General features: G+C 44.5%; 1 long non-coding RNA gene across 1 annotated transcript; it reads right to left on the reverse strand.

Moving 5' to 3' along the window:
• Window positions 1-1581: 1581 nt before the first annotated feature.
• On the reverse strand, window positions 1582-17152 carry LOC147378949 (uncharacterized). Its single transcript, XR_015170154.1, has 3 exons — window positions 16737-17152; window positions 14707-15191; window positions 1582-3457 (listed from the first exon to the last, which is right to left on the reverse strand). It is a non-coding gene; the product is annotated as an uncharacterized LOC147378949 (long non-coding RNA).
• Between the last annotated feature and the right edge of the window lie 304 nt (window positions 17153-17456).

Below are 17456 nucleotides of genomic sequence, written 5' to 3' on the forward strand. Positions count from 1 at the left end.
TGTAAGTTAATGATTACTGGAGAAAGCAGCATTGCTTAACCACAAAGCCAAGCAGTCTTGCTGAACAACAAGACCATGTGACAGAAGCATGAGACGCGCCCCAAACAATAAAACAGTGGTGACGTGAGACCAACATCCTGCCTGGTGAGCTCAATAAGTTAGCGATCCCTAGGACATGCTCTCTGCACACATGAAAAACAATAATTTGTGGACCTTGCTTGACCATGTAGGGACAAGAAAACTCCCCTGCTCAACTTGGAGGAAGAGCTGATGATGGGAGCATGATGTCTACTCAAGAAAGACAAAGAAGGTCTCCTCCATCTCCCCACTTTTCCTCTGATTGTGAAACTGTAGCCAGTAAATTCTCAGAGCACGTTCTATTCTAATGAATCACCTCTTAACTACCACATTGCTCTAGCTGAATTCTTCTCTGCTCTGAGACATAAAGGACTGTGTACCAGAGCTCTTCAGAGCCCTCCAGAAATGACACCAGTCCATTTCATTGTGTGTTAGCGTGTTAGTCGCTCAGTCGCGCCCGACTCTTTGCGACCTCATGGACTGCAGCCCACCAGGCTCCTCTGTCTATGAGATTTTCCAGGCAAGGATACTGGAGTGGGTTGCCATTTCCTTCTCCAGGGGATCTTCCCAACCCAGGGATCAAACCCGGGTCTCCTGCACTGCAGGCAGATCCTTTACCGACTGAATTACCAAGTACCAGGTCATATATCTAGTATCATGTTTTATTATTTCCAAATTAGTGCTATCAAAATTCCCAAAGAACAGACTGGTCTTACATTTATTCTCATAAAGGAGAAAACATATACCCCACTACCAGTACTAAAAAACAAAAGAAAAACTTCTCACTATAATTCAAAATACCCTCCATCCCTTCCAAGAAAAAGACTGTTAATAAATTAGTTACTTGGCAATGTATCTTATCCACACACATAAGAGCCCTTATATTTTCTAGAAAAGTTAACCAATGTTCAGTCCATACAATTTAGTTCACAGAAAATTTTAAACAACTGTGTCACCGTGAATAAAAAAGGCCATATGCCTGCTGATACAATTCCTGGTTTTAAGAATTTCAGGCACTTTTTGATCATTGGGCTTTCTGGAACTCTATGATAATTTCCTTGACTTAGAGCCAGGTTTTATGACTAAAGCATACCAGTGAGGCACTCTGATGCATCAATATCAGTTTTTATACTAAATAACAATGTCACTCATATGATGTCAATCAAACTTTGATTACAAAATCCTTAGTAAGAGTACTTAGGCATAAGATGATATCTAGTATGTGATTTAAACATTAACTATAAAGCCACAAGACAAAATTCAATATCGATAAGGAACCATAAGCTCCCAAAGAAATACAGATTCAAGGAAGGAGCTTTCACTTTTAAAGACTAAATGCAGTTAAGTTTTTTCAGAGCTCTGGGAAGTTACTTACAGGTTTTTAAAACACAGATAAGAGTGACAGTTTTGCCTCCCGATACACATTTACATAATTCTCCTAAATCTCAAGTTAAAAAAAAAAACAAAAACACTTCATTAAAAAAAGTATATGTGTATCTCATACACATATCTATATATACAACTATACAAACAAAATCTGTGTTTATAGCACATACCAGGACACACCACTTAACACTCACAATTTATACTCTTTTATCAGCAGTCATTAGCAAACTACACAAATAAAACTATTAACAAGATATAAAGATATCTGCCACTAGAGGATCTTACAATCAGGTTTTCAACAGTCTTTTGGTTGCGGTTGACAGTTCACAATTGCAGCCATTCATGAGTTCCTGGAATGTGGCCCACAGAGTTCAGAATTTCAGTGAAATAAGCACACATCTAGTGTGTTCTGAAGGCAGAGAGGAGAGTCAGAGTCCTTCTCTGCTTCCGGACTTTGCAGCCGCCTGACTCAGCCTCTGCAGTGTGAATCCCCACCTGCGGGGCTGTAGGGGTCTGAAGCCCTAGAGCTGGGCTATGTTCTTCTGTTGCACAGCATGTGGGGGTGGATGGAGTTGGGGCTGTGCTTCCTGGGCCTTAGCGCCCCAGCAGCAAACTGTAGGCCTCGACGGAGGTGCCCCTGCCCCATATGACACTTCTGAATACAACATCCTCCTTTTCTCCTTACAGGGAGCTGAGGAGACACATGGTTGGCTAAGGAGCTTGTAAGCAGCTGCAAGGTTTTGAAAATCCCACCAGGCTGATTCTCTGCAAGGCAGTGTTAATGTCCTGGGGTGTCATTGATGTAGCTGATTGTGAGTGATTGAACCTGTTCAAGAGACCTGCCTGGATGGTGTCAACTTCACAATTGCCATAACCTTAAAGTTGAGAGTTATGTTATATTCAGTGGGAATTTTTAGGACTTCAAGACAGGGAGACAGCATCTCAAGCTGCCCTGAGAGAACTGCTCCGAGGAAGTGAGGAGAGGAGCCAGGTTATATACAATTTGCAACTAAGGGCAGGTAGTTTGAACATCAAAAGTATTTTTGTGAATACTTTAAAGAAAACCATATATACCATGTTAAGAAATTTAGTGCTTTTCTATATATTGGAAGATGCAAGACTCTGGGCTGACTGACATTTCTTTCCTGTGCATCTCAGTTATCTGGGCCAGTACCTGGTGTGTTTTTGTTGCAGAAACCAGTAATTGAGAAAACCACCACCATAATCGGAGAGTTGGAGAACTCAGGTTCATTATGCCGTCGGGCCCAGAGGAGTTAACACTCCAAGCTCTGAGCCTCGAACAAAGGGATTACAGAGTTTTTATAGACAGACTATAGTTGGCAACACTAGCTTTCAATAGGCTGGTTTAAACTAAGGGGTTTTGTTTGTGCGTGCGCATGTACACGGGAACAGCAGTCAAGATGGGGAGGGGGATGCCTGACTTTTACACAAACAGGCATGATTAAGCAGGTTTGCAGGGGCCGGGCAATTGCAAAGAGCAGGACAAGGGCGAGTGAGATAAGCTCCAGTTCCTAGTATTAAGTCCCTTACTTTCTGAGATTACGTGACCTACATGATCCACACTTTGCAAGGAGCAAGCTGAGTAACAGAGGCAGAAGGAGCAGGAGGTTATGTAAAATTTTAACTTTTCCTCTTCATTTTCACGGCCTGAGCTCCTCAGGGCTCACCGTGGGGGTTGGCTGCAGTCTGATGGCTATCAGATTGGGCAGGTATTATTCTCCTTCCTGGGTGCCCTTAGGGTTCAGGTGCTCACATTGGAGGGCTGGAACCGCCAGTGGCTGCGACGTCCTCATTTACTGATACAGCAGGAAACCATTTCTCAACAGTCAGTGGGGTGTTGTGGGGGGCAGGGGAGGCCTCAGGAGCACACTCTGGATCAGGAAAGGCCATCTCCTCCCTTGGGAAGGCGACTTTGGTGGTCCACATCCCCACGGTGCATCAGGACCATCTTTTCAGATACCTAGGGAGGAGGCTGGGTGGAAGTGTAGGTGCCATGGGTGGTGAGGGGTAGCAGGTCCGAGACACAGGGCTGCTTGACTGCATCATACAAGGGCTGCACCCAGAGCTTTCCGTTCCCAGAGGCTCTTTGTAAAACGCAACAGATGGGAGGGCAGGGCAGCTGGTGACAGATCTCTGAGAGGTCCTTGAAGGCCGAGGAAGGTGTTTAAATTAAGTAATAGGTGTCAAGACATTTTGTTGAAGAAAGTGCTACCCAAATGTAAAATGTTGATTATTTCTGCAGTAATAACCATGAGGCTTCCCTTGATCTCTATCATCTTTGAGGACCCAAATAATCTACGAGGAAGCAAGATCCAGAGCTATATCTCATCCCACAAACACCCACTTATTAACTATTCGGCAGACTTCAGTTGGGAGCCATCAGTGACGCAGTGAGGGGAAGAAGCTGCTGGGCAGGCAGACCCCCTACCTCACCCCACACCATGTCTGGGGACTTTCCTAGACTTCCAGAACCTGCAACCCTGTGGAGTGTTTCACTGCACCTACCCATGTTTTCAGAGGAGTCTGTCTTTTAAAACACTCTCCTGATGTTTAATGAGTCAGTGATTATTTTATAAATGAAATTTTAGACAAAACTGACCCACTAGGTATGGAGAAAATCACTCACTGACTGACTTTAGAGGAGTTTTCAGAGAAGCAACAAAGCAGACAGGTACCCTCTGAAGACAGATTCCTCTTGTTCACTCTCAGCTCTGGCTGGTTGGCCTCATGGAGAAAATGTCCCACACATATGGACCAAGATGTCCTAGAGGGTCTCTGTGCCCTTGGAGGGGGCCAGTGACTCATATGCCCTCTGTTTTCACAGAGTCAGGGGCCAACACAGAGTAAGGAAAAAATTGAGGTGGTAGAGTGGTGGAGGTTGTGGCAGGCACCTTCCCAGGGTCTGCAAAATTCATCTCAGCTAGAACAGAAGGTGAAAGGGTGGGGAAAGTACTCACTAGTAAAAATACCAAGGAGCAAAGCTGAGGAAGGACAGAGAGGCCACGAGACCCCAATTGTCCAGTTTCCAGACCATGTCACATAAAGCCCAGTCCTTCTGCAGGCCATGGCCGCTCAGTCGTATCCAACTCTTTGTACCCCAGGGACTGCAGCACGCCAGGTCTCCCTGTCCTTCACCATCTCCCAGAGCTTGTTCAAACTCATGTCCATCGAGTCAGTGATGCCATCCAACCATCTCATCCTCTGTCCTCCCCTTCTCCTCCTGTCTTTTGTTTTTCCCAGCATCTGGGTCTTTTCCAATGAGTCAGCTCTTCACATCAGGTGGCCAAAGTATTGGAGCTTCAGCTTCAACATCAGTCCTTCCAATGAATATTCAGGACTCATTTCCTTCAGGATTGACTGGTTGGATCTCCTTGCAGTCCAAGGGACTCTCAAGAGTCTTCTCCAACACCACAGTTCAAAAGCATCAATTCCTTGGCACTCAGCTTTCTTTATAGTCCAACTGTCACATCCAAACATGACTACTGGAAAAGCCATAGCTTTGACTGCATGGACCTTTGTCAGCAAAGTAATGTCTCTGCTTTTTAATATGCTGTTTAGTTTAGTCATAACTTTTCTTCCAAGGAGTAAGTGTCTTTTAATTTCATGGCTGCAGTCACCATCTGCAGTGACTTTGGAGCCCAAGAAAATAGTTTGTCACTGTTTCCACTGTTTCCCCATCTATTTGCCATGAAGTGATGGGATTGGATGCCATGATCTTCGTTTTTTGAATGTTAAGTTTTAAGCCAACATTTTCACTCTCCTCTTTCACTTTCATTAAGAGGCTCGTTAGTTCCTCTTTACTTTCTGCCATAAGATTGGTGTCATCTGCATATCTGAGATTATTGATATTCCTCCCTGCAATCTTGAAACCAGCTTGTGCTTCATCTGGCCCAGTATTTTGCATGATGTACTCTGCATATAATTTAAATAAGCATGGTGACAATATACAGCCTTGACAGAACTCCTTTCCCAATCTGAGGCCAGTCTATTGTTCCATGTCTGGTTCTAACTATCGCTTCTTGACCTGCATACAGATTTCTCGGGAGACAGGTAAGGTGGTCTGGTATTTCCATCTCTTTAAGAATTTTCCACAGTTTGTTGTGATCCACACAGTCAAGGTTTTGGCATAGTCAATAAAGCAGAAGTAGATCTTTTTCTGGAACTCTCTTGCTTTTTCTATGATCCAATGGATGTTGGCAATTTGATCTCTGGTTTCTCTGCCTTTTCTAAATCCAGCTTAAACATCTGGAAGTTCACGGTTTATGTACTGTTGAAGCCTGGCTTGGAGAATTTGAAGCATTATTTTGCTAGCATGTGAGATGAGTGCAATTGTGCAGTAGTTTGAATATTCTTTGACATTGCCTTTCTTTGGGATTGGAATGAAAACTGACCTTTTCCTGTCCTGTGGCCACTGCTGATTTTTCCAAATTTGCTGGCATATTGAGTGCAGCACTTTCACAGCATCATCTTTGAGGATTTGAATCAACTCAACTGAAATTCCATCACCTCCACTAGTTTTGTTGGTAGTGATGCTTCCAAAGGCCCATTTGACTTCACATTCCAGGATGTCTGGCTCTAGATGAGTGATCACACCACCGTGGATAACTGGGTCATGAAGATCTTTTTTGTACAGTTCTTCTGTGTATTCTTGCCACCTCTTCTTAATATCTTCTGCTTCTGTTAGGTCCATACCATTTTTGTCTTTTATTGTGCTCATCTTTGCATGAAATGTTCCCTTGGTGTCTCTAACTTTCTTGAAGAAATCTCTAGAGTTTTGCATTCTATTGTTTTCCTCTACTTCTTTGCATTGATCACTAAGGAAGGCTTTCTTATCTCTCCTTACTATTCTCTGGACTCTGCATTCAGATAGGTAGATCTTTCCTTTTTTCCTTTGCCTTTTGCCTCTCTTCTTTGCTCAGCTATTTGTAAGGCCTCCTCAGACAATCATTTTGCCTTTTTACATTTCTTTTCCTTGGGGATAGTCTTGATCACTGCATCCTGTACTATGTCACAAACCTCTGTCCATAGTTCTTCGGGTGCCCTGTCTCACAGATATAATCCCTGGAATCTATTTGTCAATTCCACTGTATAACCATAAGAGATTTGATTTATGTCATACCTGAATGATCCTGTGGGTTTCCCTACTTTCTTCAATTTAAGTCTGAATTTTGTGATAGGGATTTCATGACGTGAGCCACAGTCACCTCCCGGTCTTGTTTTTGCTGACTGTATAGAGTTTCTCCATCTTTGGCTCAATCTTTGGGAGGTGGTGGACAGGCATTATTCTTCATCCAAAAAATAACAAGTGAAAATGCATCCCAGTAGGAACATTTTAATTTAGACATAAGAGCAGCTCACAATGAATATGGACTTCTACAGTTTTCCATAGGGTTGTTGTTGTTCAGTCATTTGGTTGTGTCTGACCCTTTGTGACCCCATGGACTGCAGCGCAGCACGCTTCCCTGTCCTTCATCATCTAGAGGAGATTGCTGAAGCTTATGTCCATTGAGTCAGTGATGCCATCCAACCATCTCATCCTCTGTCATCTCCTTCTCCTGCCCTCAATCTTTCCCAGCATCAGGGGCTTCTCCAATGAGTCAGTTCTTCACATCAGGTGGCCAAAGTATTGGAGCTTCAGCTTCAGCATCAGTCCTTCCAATGAATATTCTAGACTGATTTCCTTTAAGATTGACTGGTTTGATCTCCTTGTAGTCCAAGGGACTCTCAAGAGTCTTCTCCAACACCACAGTTCAAAAGCATCAATTCTTTTGTGCTCAGCCTTCTTTATGGTCCAACTCTCACATCCATACATGAATACTGGAAAAACTATAGCTTTGACTAGATAGATCTTTGTTGGCAAAGTAATGTCTCTGCTTTTAAATATGCTGTCTAGGTTGGTCATAGCTCTTCTTCCAATGAGCAAGCGTCTTTTAATTCCCTGGCTGCAGTCACCATCAGTCCTTGGTGTTCATTGGAAGGACTAATGTTGAAGCTGAAATTCCAATACTTTGGCCACCTGATGCGAAGAACTGACTCATTGGAAAAGACCCTGGTGTTGGGAAAGGTTGAAGGCAGGAGGAGAAGGGGACAACAGAGGATGAGATGGTTGGATGGCATCACCAATCCAATGGACATGAGTTTGAGTAAACTCTGGGAGTTGGTGATGGACAGGGAGGCCTGGCGTGCTGCAGTCCATGGGGTCACAAAGAGTTGGACACAACTGAGTGACTGAAATGAACTGAACTGAAAGATGTCTATAGCAAAAAGACTAATAATGTTATAGTTGGAGTTATAGATATTTTCTACAAAGAAAGAATGTGATACTCCAATTCATATTTTGAGTTAAACCACTGTTTCATTAAGTTGACAAGTAGTTAGTAAGTACCTCAAAGAGTCAGACAGGACTGTGCACCCATGCACACATCATAAACAGAAACAGAGAAGCAATGTAATACAACAATGTTTATGGCATATTTAATGTTCCCAGGCAGTTAGTCACATGATTCCATGTTTCGCTTTTACACCTGCAATACATTGGACATTGATTTTTTTTTTTACACTGGGTTTCAAGGCATTTTGTTCCCCATTAGTGAGCCAATCAACCCAGAACCATCATTAAAAAGTCATTCTTTCCTTTACACTGTCCCTATTATTATAAATCAGGTAACTCTCTCTGTGTGTGTGTTTCCTTCTAGATTTTCAATTCTGTTCCCTTAGTTGGGTTTTCTCTCCATGGATCAATTTCCTACTGTGTTAATTGCTTTATAATAAAAATTCTCCATAGATGATGATGTAAATTCTCCAGGTTTGTTCTTCTTGCTTGGACATGCTAAACCCTTTAACGTGTCATATGATTTTACAGCCATCTTGATAATTTCCACAACAACTTCTACAGGGATTAAAAAAAAAATTATTGGAGTATTCTACTGGGATTTTAATTAAGATTAAATCTACGGATCAATCTGGGGGAACTGATAGCTTTACAATATTGAAATTTTTCATCCACAAATCTGATATATCCTCTATTTCAGTCTTTAAATGTTTCCCCTTTAATTTTTTCAATAATATCTTGTATTTTGCAGTCTAACTTGTACTAGATTTATTCCTAGTTATTTGGTCTTTTGTGCATTTTTGGTAAATCATATTTAAAATTCTTTGGTTTTCAATTTCTTTTTATTTTTATAAAGAAATACAATGGATCACTGACCTATGTCCAGTGATCATCTTAAATTCAAATTTATTTAAAAAATTGTTTGGATTTTTGGCACAATCGTATTGTATACAATACATGATGGTTTTGTATTTCTTACTTTCCACTTCCTATGACTTTCATCTCTTCTTTGTCACCCAATTACACTGGTTCAAGTGTACTTCTTAATAGAAATTGCAGTTGTTTCCTCCTCTGATCTGTCATGTGATAAATTGCACTGGTTGCATTCCTACAGATAAGCCATTCATACTTGCAGAAACTGAAGAAGAACTAAAGAGCCTGTTGATGAAGGTTAAAGAGAGTGAAAAAGCTGGCTTAAAACTCAACATTCAAAAAAACCAAGATCATGGCATGGCGAAAAGAAGGGGGAAAAGTGGAAGCAGTGACAGATTTTATTTTCTTGGGCTCCCAAATCACTGCAGATGGTGACTACAACCATGAAATTAAAATATGCTTGCTCCTTGCAAGAAAAGCTCTGACAAACCTAGACAGCATAATTAAAAAGCAGAGACATAACTTTGTGGTGACTGGAGTGAGCTGGGACTCAGTAAAATCTCTTTGGGTTGTAAATTAGTTCTTTTTTTCACTTTCTTTTCATTTTGCCTAGAAGGCACATCTTGAGTTATTGCCTTGCTCTGTCTGGCTGAGTTTCCTTAGTGTATGAGTATTCTAGCTCTATCCCTGTGGCTACTGTAAGGTGAGTGCAGAGAAGAGTGTGAGCCGGGCAGTCAGGAAAAGAAAAGGGGAATTTATTAGAGGGAAACAAGAGGGTGACTGGCCCTTAAGGAGGACCAGTGTCCTCCCTTTCTGACGGGGTCTTTTGTGTACCCCACCAATGAAAAATTCTCTGAAGGGATGATTAATTTTTACCCTGTAGTTGAGTCCTGTGCTCACGTAGCTGGAGGTCTGGAATCTGGTGGTCTTGTAGCCTTGAGAAGGTAGGCATCAGCAGGAAAACAGAATGTCATTTGGGCAATTTGGTCAGTCTCAAGGGTCACTGTGATTTTTATTCTTTGTGAGGTCAACATAATGAGCCATTTCTACAATGAGCCCCCATGTAGACTCTGTTATTCAGCCTTTTTGATTTGGGATAAGGGCCAAAGGTCAATCTTCTGTAACTGCTTCCTGTGGGACAGGGGCATCACGGGGGTGAGATGAGAAAAGCCTGGAATGTGGGTCAAGGGGATTTGTGTAGGGTCAAAGTTTTTGACAATTTGAGTGAATTAGAAGTAGCTCGTGGATAGTTCGGTTGGTAAAGGCTCATAAGCGGTCCTGAAGAAATTTTGAAAAAAACTAATTAAACATGGGCCAAAAGTTAGAATAAAGATAAGTAGAAGAAGAGGGCCTAGAAAAGGTAGGACCCAGGGCATCCAATTCCAGTTGCTTAACCAGTTCTCCCATGAATTACTGAGGTGTTGACGTATTCTCGAGGCCCTATTTGTCAGATTTCTTGCTGCTTCCTTTACAACCTGCTGGCTCAGCTGGTAAAGAATCCACCAGCGGTGTGGAGGAACTGTGTTCAATCCCTTGGTTGGAAGGATCCCCTGGAGAAGGGAAAGGTTACCCACTCCAATATTCTGGCCTAGAGAATTCCAAGGACCATATAGTCTATGGGGTCACAAAAAGTCGGGTGTGACTGAGCGACTTTCACTTTCTTCTTTTACAATGCCTAATTTGTTGGTGTAGAAGCAGCAAGCTTCCTCCAAAAATAGACATAGGCCCCCTTTTTCTGCTGTGAGAAGTTCTAATCCTCTTCTGTTTTTGGAGGACCATGACTGCCAGGGTCTAGCTGGTTTTGGGTAGTGATAAGACAAGTAGGTATTTCTTCTAGGCTCTCAGTGAGGTCTTCAGAAAGGCTTTGGCAGTAATTTAAAGAGGTTGTGAGTCCTGCTATCCCTCTTCCAACCCCAGATGTTATTCCTATACTTATTAATAGAGGAGTGAACTGAATTGCTCATTTGGGTCAGTTATGAATTAGTGGGATAGGGAGGGTTGTCGGGAGCCACATTAGGCATTACTGACAAAATGGAGGCAAGGCCCCAACCCCCTCTCCTCGTCCTGCAGGCACGGTTCTGGGATGAAGGAGTTAGGTCTTGTGACTCTGACTTGTTTTTTCCTTTCTTCGGTTGAGTTGGCTGGAAAGAATGTTAAGGAGCTTATTGTTCTTGAGAGGATCATGAGAAGGCACAAAGCCTTCTGCAGTTGTGCCCAGAGAATAATCCATAAAGTTAACCATTGACATTTGTTCAAGGATTTTTACAAAGAACGTTCCAGGATGAGCACGTAGGCCGCAGCTTGAGGCCATGGGAATGATTGTTATCTGAGACCTGTTTGTGAGGGAAATATTTATGGCAAAAGAAGTTTGCTGAATCTAGGGTTTAGGAATAATTAAGAATAGTTAGAAGCTAAAAATTTAAGGAATGTTGTAGAGTTAGCATTTTTTCCTGCTGCCGCTGCTAAGTCACTTCAATCGTGTCCAACTCTGTGCGACCCCAGAGACTACAGCCCACAAGGCTCCCCCGTCCCTGGGATTCTCCAGGCAAGAACACTGGAGTGGGTTGCCATTTCCTTCTCCAATTAGCATTTTTTACTACAGCTTATAGAGATTAGGAATTTTAGAGATATTAATAACTAGAAGCCTTTTTAGGAGATGGTGATCTTAAGATACTAGGAGCAAACAGGATTTAGAAAGATAAGAAATAAACAGGAATGTGTGATTACAATGTAATCACAAGTTAAGTATAGGACACATAAGAGGAAGTTAGATAATAGATAGTAAAGCCAATTCTGAAAGAATCACTGAAGCAGGAACTGTGTTTGAAGGGTAACAGTGATTTCTGGAGACAATAAATCTGGGTGGGGGCGGGGACTGAAAATGTCAAACCTCTGACCTAATGCTTTTGTCAAAGTATAAAAGAAAACCTGAAGCTTGAAATAAACATGCAGTCCCACACCTTGAGTCAGAGGCTGCATCATTCTCCGCCGACACAGCTCATCCCTTCAGGCTGATTCCCTGGCTGCTGGAGCTGGACTCCAGCAGAGGGTCTGTAAAGAATATGTAGTTTCCAGGTTACACCAAGGGATTGGGCTACTTGTTGAGTGACTTGAGAGATAAAACCTGGCCCATTATCAGATTGGAGAGAAAGTGGGAGGCTAAAGTAAGGGATGATTTATCATATGAGAAACTGTATTACCTCTGAGGCAGTTTCTGATCTCATAGGAAAAGCTTCAATCCACCCTGAAAAGGTGTCTCTGAAAGTGAGCGTGAGTTTTAATTTTCGTGTTGTGTTGCAACCTGGCAGGGTAGAGACCAGGATCTGCCCCCATGATTTGAGGGTGCAGCAAATTGTGCCCTTGTGATTGTCCTAGGAAGCATGCCAAACGGACATTCTTGGGGAGGGACGTGCTCTTTGCTCTGCTTCACTGTCTACCCCTGTGTCTGTCTCCATGGAAACAAAGTAAGACATTCCTAATCAACAGTAGAGCCTGCACTAATCAAACTCCCCAGTATCTCTATTCCCTAATGATCTCATGTGACTTCTGCCAATAAAAGTTCAGGCTGAAAGGAGCCATTTTGTCTTCCTGCCATGGAGAGCAGGAGGGCCCCCTGACTCCCCCTTGCCAAATTATATGTGTCTGTCTTTTCACTACACACTCGCCTCCTTTTCAGGTCTTTATCACCCACTGTGCTTGACGCAGCAGTGTTGGAGGCATGTGAGTGAAGTCAATTGGCTGGTCCTCTCCTGGGATATGTCCTCGAGCTTGATGTGTTGGGAATGAGGGAATAGGCTTTAGGGCTCCCTGCAGTGAGACTGAGGAGCAGATAATACAAGAATGCATGATTTGTTGTAGGATGAAAGAAGGTTAAGATAGGTGATAAGAGGTCTTCAGTTCAGTCGCTCAGTCATGTCCAACTCTTTGTGACCCCATGGACTGCAGCACGCCAGGCTTCTCTATCCATCACCAACTCCCGGAGCTTGCTCAAATTCATGTCCATCAAGTCAGTGGTGCCAAAAGAAGGCTTAAGATAAGAGGTCTTCAGAGATGATAAAGAGGTTTAGTGCCTACATGTAGGGCCTGATGAATGTCCGTAAGAATCTGTGTGGCCTGAGTTTGGGGAAGGACATGGCAGCCCTGTTTTTGTAAACAGTCTCCTTGTGGTTGAGCTCCCTGTTGTAATAAACGTGTGTTTACACGTGTGCTGTAGAGAGCTGCCATCAATATACCACGGAAAGTCAGGGTTATTTAAAGGGGTTGAGGAAATGTGGGAGAAATGGAGCATCAGGTCTTCTAATGCCTCTTTGCAAGTATGGATGGGGAGCTCAGAAGAACTAGGGATAATGGTGGCGGGGTTGAGAATAGGACAGCATTCAAAGGAGAACTCGAGAGCTTCGAGAAGGGTGACATGAATTAGTTGGATGCATTAAGGAGACAGAAGGGTCCTGGATTTGTGAGAAAGTAAGTCCTTAGAGCCATGTGGTGAACGAATGACAGTGGGTGCTCCAAAAATCAGTTTTTCACTTTCCTGAGTGAGAAGCGCAGCTGCTGCCAAAGCATGCAGGCAGGCCATCCGTCCTTGAACTGTGGGATCTCACGGCTTTGATAGATAAATGACAGGGGTGAAGCAGGGGCCAAAACTCCTCGGGCAATCTTGTGTCTCTCAGTAGAGTATAAGGGGCAAGAAAGGTCAGAAAGTGCAAGAGCTGGGGCTGAGTGAATGGCTTGCTTAAGGGTCTTAAAGGCTGAATGGATATTTGATTTTAGCTCTAGGGGTTCTGAAAGATCTCCTCGGGTGGCTTGATATAGCAGTTGTGCCAAGAGGGTGAAATTAGGAAGCCAGAGGCATAGATATCCAGCTAACCCCAAGAAGGACAGCATCTCTGCTTTTGATGTAGGGAGTGGTAGGGTAGATATAAGGGACTTTCTATCAGTAGTAAGATATTGTTTTGTTGGTGTTAAAAGGACTCCAAGATAGGTGACTCTAGGAAGAGAGAGCTGAACCTTGGTGGGAGATACTTGATAGCTTCGATTGGCTAGAAAATTGAGGAGTTGTATAGTATGTTGTTGCGAGCATGTATGTGAAGGATTACCAAGGAGGAGATCATCCACATATTGGAGGACAGTACTTGGAATAAGATCAAGAGAAGTTAGGTCTGATGCTAGAGCCTGGCCAAAGAAATGAGGGCTATCACGAAAGCCTTGTTGGAGGACTGTTCATGTCAGCTGTTGGGAACAATGATTGTCTGGATCAGTCCAGGTAAAGGTAAAGAGGTCTTGAGAGTCTGGGTATAAAGGGATAGTAAAGAAGGCATCTTTGACATCCAGAACAGCGAAGTAGGTAGTGGAAGAGGGGATGAGAGAGAGAAGAGAATAGGGATTTGGCACTATTTGGTGTATGGGGCAACAGCTGCATTGATAAGTCTCAGGTCCTGGACCAGGCGATAGGAGCCATTTGGCTTTTTGACAGGTAGGATGGGGTGTTACAGAGAGAGTAAGTTGGGCACAAGAGGCCCTGACGTAGGAATTTAGTGATGATAGGCTTTAACCCTTGTTGATGTTTTTGGGAGATGGGGTATTGTGGTTGACTGGGAAATTTAGAGGGGTCTTTGAGACAGATACGAATTGGAGCATGGTGAGAGGCAACAGATGGGTTATTTGTATCCCAAACTATGGGGTTTATGGATGAGGTGGGCAATGGACCAGAGGAAGAGAAGGTGGGGTTGAGGAACAGTAGCCAGGCTAGATCAGAGAGTGGACTTGGGATAGTAATAGAGGTTTTGAATTTTGAGAGAGGGTCTCTCCCAAGAATAGGAGTGGGGCATTTGGGGAGTATGAGAAAAGAATGGAAAATGGGGTATCTTGAAGTGTGCAAGGTAGAGGCTTGGTTATTCACAGTGTAGATAAACCGTGAACCCCCATAACAGAGACCTGAGAGACCTTGGTTTTTCCAGAGTAGACAGGCATAGCACAGTAAGTGACCTCTGTGTCAATGAGAAAGGAGATCGGCTTACCTGCCACTGTAAGAGTTACTCTGGGCTCCATAGAGGTGATGAGAGTCAGGGTGTGGGGCCCTGGGCACCTTCAGTCCTCAGCGGTGAGGAGGCTGGGCAGAGCTGAGTCAGAGGACTCCTGCTCGGGACCAGGAGGGGCTGTCCAGATCCCTGGAGGAGGATTTGAGCAGTGGACCTTCCAGTGTCCCACTATGCCACAGCTGGGACACGGACCTGGCGGGGGCCTTGGCTTCAGGCATGAGTGGGCCCAGTGACCTTCTTTGCTGCATTTGAAGCAGGGCCCAGGGGGCTTCCTTCTTTGTTGGTTGATGGAAATGTGGAGCCATGTAGGGCAGTAGCTCAAAGGTGGTATTTAACCTGATTTCCCTGGGCCTTCTCTAGATTTTCCTGCTCTTCCCAGTTATTAAAAACCTTAAAGGGCTCACTGAAGGTCTCATTGAGGGGTTTGAGGGCCTTCTTCGCCTTCTTTAGTTTCTTTCAGATATCTGGGGACAATTGGAAGATAAAATGTGTGTTAAGGACAGTGGTGCCCTCTGTTGAAGTGGAGTCTAATCTTGTATATTTTCGTAGGGCTTCCATTAACCTGGCTAGAAACTGTGTGTGGTTTTCATTTAGTCCTTGAGTTATTAGCCGAAGCTTATCAGAGTTGTTGGCTTTATGTCCTGCCTTTTGAAGGCCCGTGATGAGGCAAGCAACCATGTGATTATGGGCTGTTCGTCCAGGTCTCCCTGCCTGATAATCCCAGTTGGCATCATCTTGGGGGATGGCCATGTCCCCTACGGGCTTGGTGCCCTCTGTCCTGTGTACCTCATCAGCATGCACCTGAGAGGCTTGCCATACTTGTTCCTTCTCTTCTGGGAGAAGAGTGGAGCAAAGTGTGATGTGAATATCATGCCAGGTTAAGTCATAAGACTGGGTACAATACTTGAATTCTTTTAGATAATTTTCAGGATCTGAAGAGAAAGAGTCAAGCTGCTTTTCAATGTGAGATAAATCGGTGAGGGATACTGGGACATGAACCCGAACACTGCCTTCTGCTCCAGCTGCTTCCCCTAAAGGGAGGAGTGGAGCAGGGAAAGGAGCGGGCTCCTGCTGTCAAGTTTCCTGTTTTAAAGTTGTTCAGGATTGGATGTGGGGAGGGGATCTAGGGAGGTCTGTGTAAAACCTTGGGACCCTCAGGGTAGAAGGTAAGGCTGAGGTCTCAGAGCTTGCCTCTGGAACAGGCAGGGGAGGGGGGCTGGGCGCTGAGGCGGTGGCCTGTGGTTGAGGAGGGAGGGAAGAAGGGGCATAATGTGGAGGTTTTTAAACTGGGTCTGGAGCAGCTGCGAGGGGGTTGGGAGCGACAGGGGGTGGGCTGTGGTCGGACGGGTCTAAGGAAGAAGAAGAAATGTCTGAACAGGGATCGGGAGACATCGTATTAGGAGGATGTTGCTCAGAGTTGGCTAAGAGTATCTGAGAAGTAGAGCAGGATTCACAAGGAGAGGGTCAAGAGTGAAGAGCGAAGAAAGCCTGCACAGGAGGGATCTCTGACCACTTGCCGTTGCAGTGGCAGAAGTTGTAACAGCAGGGAAAGGGGCACAACTTTTGAAAGAATGACGTAGCCCAAGGCCACAACATAAACCAATTAGAATCAAATGGGACCAAGAGGCAGACAAGACTAGACCTTGATCCTGATCAGCAAGTGAAAATACACACCCAGAGGTGCCATGACAGTTCCAAAGTGAAGTGAAGTGAAGTCGCTCAGTCGTGTCCGACTCTTTGCGGCCCCATGAACTGTAGCCTACCAAGCTCCTCCGTCCCTGGGATTCTCCAGGTAAGAATACTGGAGTGGGTTGCCATTTCCTTCTCCAGGAAATCTTCCCAACCCAGGGATCAAACCCGGGTCTCCCGCATTGCAGGCAGACGCTTTACTATCTGAGCCACCAGGGAAGTTCAAGAGAAGGGAGAGACGAAGGCCAAGTTCGGAAAGCCTGAGAACACAACATCCCCCACACCTGAGTCAGCAAGGGCTTAAGGGACCCTCCACTCACCTGAGCCCAGTTCATTAGCACCGCAGCCGCCATGGGGTCCTGTGAGTAGAACCAGGTCGAGAAACGCGATTGGAGTGGGAGCAGCGGGACCCACATACCCACTGGGTGCGGTGGGCCCCGGACGATGGTCGAGCTCTCAGCCTTGGTTTCCTCCTGGTCAAAACGGCTCTGGGTGCCGCCTCCGGAAGCAAAGGAGGATGGAGAGCCAGCGCGAAGGCCTGGGAAGGACTGCTAAAAGACCGAGGAGTGGGCGGTGGCCCAATCCACGAAATCTCCGCCCCTTCCCCAAAATAGTTGGAATAGTCCTCCCACTCATTAGCATGTGGAATTACCCAGCCTATAAAAACTAACCATGCCACATTTCATGGCCGTCTGCATTCACCCTCAGCGGTGGCCCACACTCTGTCTGTGGAGTGTGCTTCTCTCTGTATCTGAATAAATCCACTTCTTACCTATCACTGTGTCTCTTACTGAATTCTTTCTGTGATGAGTCATCAAGAACCTGAGCTTCATTAGGTCCCGAAACCAGGTGCTGTGGGTTTTGGCTGGGTTCGAGTCCCAGCCATGTGGGTTCAAGTCCCTATCTGAGGTAAAAGGTTTCAATGATAGTAATAATCATATCAATAATAGTAATAATAGTCTGCTTTGAAATGGACGTCCCCTATTTCAAAGTCAGATGGGGCACAAGGCTGAGGAGGGCCTGGGGGCCATGGGAATCCT

The sequence above is a fragment of the Bos grunniens genome, chromosome 1 (assembly GCF_055505025.1).
Source record: "Bos grunniens cultivar Pamir isolate PY7600 chromosome 1, Bosgru_T2T1.0, whole genome shotgun sequence".
NCBI lineage: Eukaryota > Metazoa > Chordata > Mammalia > Artiodactyla > Bovidae > Bos > Bos grunniens.